The sequence below is a fragment of the Orcinus orca genome, chromosome 1 (assembly GCF_937001465.1).
Source record: "Orcinus orca chromosome 1, mOrcOrc1.1, whole genome shotgun sequence".
In the NCBI taxonomy this organism is placed as follows: domain Eukaryota; kingdom Metazoa; phylum Chordata; class Mammalia; order Artiodactyla; family Delphinidae; genus Orcinus; species Orcinus orca.
This window is the reverse complement of record NC_064559.1, coordinates 208,998,842-209,004,897: the sequence shown is the minus strand read 5'-3', so window position 1 is coordinate 209,004,897 and position 6,056 is coordinate 208,998,842.

Sequence of the window (6,056 nt, the reverse complement as noted above, 5' to 3'; positions counted from 1 at the left end):
ATTTCGGACATTAAAGAGAAGGGCAACTTTGTGATAGACAAGTTCCAGTCTCACATCTGTTTGTGAGCATCTTCCAGGACAGGATTAGAGCTGTACCACTTTGCCTGCCCACACCTGTCACCCACATCATCAGGGTCTGGCTCACACCCGCCGATCTCCCAGGCCTCAAAGTCCAGAGAAGTGGGTGGAGGGAACAGCACATCACTTTTCCTCTCTCCTGGGCCCTTGAGCTGCGGTTACCTTCAGGGTCCACGGACCAGGGGCAGCATAAAGGCAGCCCCCACCTCCTTCCTCAGCCACGGGGCCTCTGCCTCCGGGATGCACACCATGACTTTGCAGGAGATGCACACCCAGCAGCTGCTTCTGGCAAGTGAGTGGAGAGTCAGGGAGATGCCCATTTGTGGCAGACGTCTGAAGAAGCTATTTCTAAAACAGCAATTACCAGCAAGGGGAACAAATTACTACTTACTTCAGAGACTTTCACACATGGAGAAGCAGGGCCCTACCAAGTAATCAGGGCAATGTGTTTGCAAAACTGCATTATTTATATTGAAATATTTCACCAAGAAAGGTCAGGAACCGAAATTGAAGGTTAGCAAGGAATAAAATACCAGGGTCACCGTATCACTGGAAGGTCTTTGAAGGGCCTTGATTACCACCACATTAGGCACTTTAGAAAACTATTAAATAAATCCAGGCTGGTATCCAACATCAGATTTCTAGGAAGAATGAGCTCAGTTGCCCAAACCCAATGGCAGAACTACAGAACAGGTGGAGAGGCCTGGCCCACGCCTGCAGCCAGTGGACGGTCCAGCCTTGCCCAGGGAAGCAGCCACCGGAGACCCAGCCCATCCGTCAGATGCCTGGCAACCACCTTGTTGGGTTGCCAAGCAACCACCCAGCCTCTCTGGGGGTCCTCCCAGAGTCACCAGGACACTAATAGCTGGGCGAGGGCTGGGGAGGGAGGGAGGCAGCCTGGGAAAGGGCCAAGCAGGCTGGCCTTTGATTTAGGCCCTGCCAGGAGATGGTAGCAGGAGCTCCCCTGGAGTGGGGCCAGGGCAGCAGGGCCCCTCTTCACACTGTACCCCTCACCCCTTACTCCCACCCCTCCCCAGAGACAAAAGGTGCCCCCAGGAGAGGATCACCACGGACAATCATTTCAGTAACGCCCTAGGTGTGCTGGGCTTGCACTGCCCTTGTCCAATTTGATTCTCAAAACCCCCCTGTGAGGCTGAGAGGCAAAGGTGCTTCATCCCCACAGTGGCGGCTCCCCAGCATTTGCTGCCTCCAGGCCTTTCCCGGGAAGCTCCAGGCCTCGCATTTGCGAGGTTCAGGCTGCTGCAGCTGCAGACGGTCACCTCTGTGTCCTGGCTCCAGGCGCAATCCCCGGGTCTCTATTCCAGGGTCCAGCGCTGAACTCTCTGAGTGGGGAGAGGGGTTTCTGGGGACTGTGATGGCGAGGGGGAGGCCAGTGTGAGAGGTCCGTTGGTGGACTTAGGTCACACCTGCCTGAATCTCTTCCTGCCTGAAGAGAAATCCCTCTGGGCTAGGTCTGTATTTCATCCAGCCACCAGCCACGCAGCCATCCATCTGTATATAGAGACACACACACAGCATCCTTCCATCCATCCCTCTGTATGTCCACCCACCCATCTCTCATCCACCATTTATCCATCCATACATCCAACCATCCACCCATCCATACATCCAACCATCCATTTATCCTTCTGTATATGCATGCATACACACATGCACCAAAAGTTACCTGAGTGGCTCTGGAGCAGACCCCATCAGAGGAGGGAGGGCCCACAGAAACAGAAATGCTGACAGAAACCTTTATCGTCAGTGTCTCAGAAGCTTCCGTGTGGCACTTGGAGCTTGGCTAAAGGCTGAGTGGGAGCTCAACATGTCCTTAATGACCTGCACACAGAAAAGCTGTGCGCTTGTGACGACAGGGCAGGAGCCCTGGGAGGCCTGTCAGACTGTGGCAGAAGACAGAAGGGTGGCAGCAGGAAGGAGGGACCCTCCACAATCTGTCTTCAGATGGCAAAGAAACACATCCAAAAAGGTCAGAGGAGGGGGAGTCACCAAGACCCAGCTAAGGACCACCCACCTACAACCCCAGCTGGAGAACTTCGGATAGAAAGGTCTAGCCAGAGGGACTTCCCTGGTGGCGCAGCGGTTAAGAATCCTCCTGCCAATGCAGGGGACACGGGTTTGAGCCCTGGCCCGGGAAGATCCCACATGCTGCAGAGCAACTAAGCCCGTGCACCACAACTACTGAGCCTGCGCTCTAGAGCCCGTGCACCACAACTACTGAGCTCGTGCTCTAGAGCCCGTGTGCCATATCTACTGAGCCCGTGAGCCACACCTACTGAGCCTATGAGCCACAACTACTTAGCCTGGGTGCCACAACTACTGAGCCCAAGCTCTAGAGCCCGCGAGCCACAACTACTAAGCTCACCTGCCACAACTACTGAAGCCCGCACGCCTAGAGCCCGTGCTCCACAACAAGAGACGCCACCGCAATGAGAAGCCCGCGCACCGCAATGAAGAGTAGCCCCCACTCCCTGCAACTAGAGAAAGCCCGCGCGCAGCAACAAAGACCCAACGCAGCCAAAAATAAATAAATATATTTATTTAAAAAAAAAGAAAGGTCTAGCCAGAGCCAGCCACATAATTTGCAAGGCCCAGTGCAAAATGAAAATCTGGCACTCCTTGTTCAAAAAGCAGCAGAAAAGTGCTAAAGGTACTGTGGACATAACACTCTTCCCCTGGACCCACACTGAGTCTTGCTGATTTCACCACGGGTCTCCTGGAATTCTGTGCTTGTAGGCCATCATGAACGCCAAGTGTGAGTGGAGTATTAAGGAACGGTGGACACACACACCCCATGTGTCTGCTCTACTTACACGCACGCTATTGCCAGTCGGACTTTGCTCACAAAACACAAGTTCACAGTTAAAAAAGCATTCAGAATTTCAAGACAGAGACAGCAGAGCATGAAACCAAGAACGGGCCCTTCTGCATGTGGGTCCCCATGGACACACAGCTCTCATGCCAGTCACTTTGCTCTAGTGATGTCCTTGATTGACTGTGTCCTGAAATGATGAATGCTCCCCATGTACAGCAGGACTGGGGGTCCAGTGAGCACTGTAATCGTTCCTGCAATATCCATAGAACCCTTTACCAAAGTCTTTGCATTGTTTAGAAAGCAGAGCCTGAGGCAAGGGTTAAGTGCTGATGCTGTGTTTGGAAGGTGCAGGCCCAGGGTGGCAAGAGTGAGAAGGAAAGGGAGGTAGGTAAGGTGAGAAAAAAACAAAGCAAGGCAGTGGGACCCATTACCCTTCTGGCACAGGGTTAGCCTGCTGAAACGAGGGCAGGTCCTGCAGGAAACACTTGCCCGAGCTTCCAGGTGGCTCAGTCCCCATCACCAGACCTGGACTGGAGGGCAACGGAGGGGGCCTCAGGGGATGCGCCCCTTGTTGCCTCAGCTAACACAGAAGCCTTCACACAGGCACACACAGTGTCAGGCTGACACGAACCCTCCCAGGATCCTCGCTCTCCATGTCCAACAAGACAGCAAATGCGGTGACAGCTCAGCTCAACAGGCCCCCACGAGAAGCTCCCATTTCCATTTCTGAACTTGCAGACATGACCCGGAGCAGACACACCTGCATCAACAGGACCAAATGATGTTTCCAGCATCCAGGTGGGCTGAAGGCAGTACATTTGGTAGAACTGCCTGTTTGTCTTGCTTTCAGCCTTTCAGGCTATTTTTAAAATCCTTTTTGGGCACTGGAAGGGTTTCACCTCTATGACTACAGAAGCAAGTTCCCCCACAAAGTCCACAAACGTGCATGCACAGAGACGCCCATGGGTGCCCATACGTGCCACCTTTCGAACACCACGTGAAATGCACACTTTGTTCCCGAGATGCCATCACTGGCACCACCGTGGATGACATCCTGCATCGTGGGGTTCGGGCCAAGATCGCCCTCTTCATATCCTTCTGGAAACCATCCTCGAAGCCGGGACACATTATCCTTAAGATCCTCAAGCGTGGACCATGTTCATCTGTTGAGGTTGGTCACTGTGTTCAGAAACAGCTACAAGGGGAACAAAGGCTGGGGTGTCAGGGGCATGAGTGAGGGACCCATAGCTGAGTGCCCCCCGGGAAACCGACAGAGCCTCCTTTGGTGGTTAAATGAACAACACGCCCTCTGGTCTCAGACTGCACGGGTTTTAATCCCTGGGTTTTCTTGGTTTTTTGTTTTAACATCTTTATTGGAGTATAGTTGCTTTACAGTGGTGGTTAGTTTCTGCTTTATAACAAAGTGAATCAGTTATACATATACATACGTTCCCATATCTCTTCCCTCTTGCGTCTCCCTCCCTCCCACCTCCCTATCCCACCCCTCTAGGTGGTCACAAAGCACCGAGCTGATCTCCCTGTGCTATGCGGCTGCTTCCCACTAGCTATCTGTTTTACGTTTGGTAGTGTATAATCCCCGGGTTTTAATCGTCGGTGTGTTACCTTTGTGACCGTGGGCCAGCCACTCTCCCTCTCTGCGCTTTGAAACCCCGTCTGCAGAGTTTGGGTATAAGAAGGACACTTAGTCCTGAGAATTCTTCTGAGGATTAAATAAGTATGTGATGCACTGAGAACAATCTCTGACGCACGGTAAACACTTTGTACGTAGTGGCTATTTTTATCCTCACTGTTCAGGAAAGGCATTCACAGAGGGCCTTGGAAAGCAACGACTCTGGAGGGCCATGAGGCTCCCCTCAAGGTCTGTCTCAGCTGTCTCAACACCAACGTCTCTCCAGACCAAGAGAATCACCTGAAACACGGTGATTGTGACGGAGGAAGTGAATTTTTTAGTTTTTGTGCATTTCAATGAAGTTAAATTTACAAAGTACCCAGCAGTTGCCATACTCAACAGTGCAACTCCAATCAGTTCCAGAATTTCTCAGCTTGAAAGAAAAAGATTCTGTATTCAGGCGTGAATGGGAAACCCTGATTTCTACCTATATTCCCCCCCTCCGGAAGCTTCCCAGTGCTCATGAGCTGATTAAAGGGCCTGAGAAGTCCTGCAGCAATTAAATTTTGTTCATCCTAATGCTTCCCAAACGTATTTGACCACAGAATCCCTCTTCTGTGCAGATGTATAGAATGTTCACTGACACCCCACAGAACATTCCAGAAGGAGAAGTCTGGGTCCACAAGAACAATGAATGTCATTTGGGCCTTGAAAAGCTACAGGAAAGGGACATTTTTATACCTCTTTTCAGTACTCTTGATTCCAGAAACCAGGAGTTAAAACTAAGTCACTCTTGCATTCATTCAACAAACGTGGTGTGCACTTACCACGCCAGGCTACGTGCTGCGCCTGCAGCCATGTAATTGTCTCCTTCTTTACCAAGAGCTAGGGAAGGGCTTCCCACCTGTCCCCAGACAGGGATGGGATGCGTTTTACGGTAGCTGCTGGCTCCTCTCTGGAGGTTCCATGTTTTAAAAGCTCTCTGGTGATGCTCCTCAGGTTTAGAACCGACGGTGGGGGAAGCAGAGAGGATGGGCCCACCCACCTCGCTGAATCTAACCCAGATGGCTCTTGGTTCCCATGGAGCCAGAAGCCAGCTCCAGCTCACTGATGGCAGACTGGACCCAAAGTGAGAGGAGACGAATCTTTTTGCCCACCATCCCAGTCCTTCTCCCAGAGGTGTGAGCATCCTCCCTGGAGGCAGAGGAGGGAGCAAGCGTTGAGGGCTCAGGGACCAGCTCTGCCTTCCCCAGTCAGCTTCCAAGGGCACAGAAGCAGGGTGCCGTGCCCACTGGCTCCCCCCACACAGAGCCCCTTAATGAATTCTAGATTAAAAAGCCCAGATACTAGCACATCCTCAAGTTGCCTAATAAAGCAATTGGCCCATAATTCAATCTGGCCCTCCAGATGAAGCCCCCAGTGTGGAAGCGTGACCAGCCTTACCAGGCCTGCTTAATGCAAAATGGGTAACGTCGTTTGCAAGCCTCTCGAACGCAGGCTTCTGAATAAAAG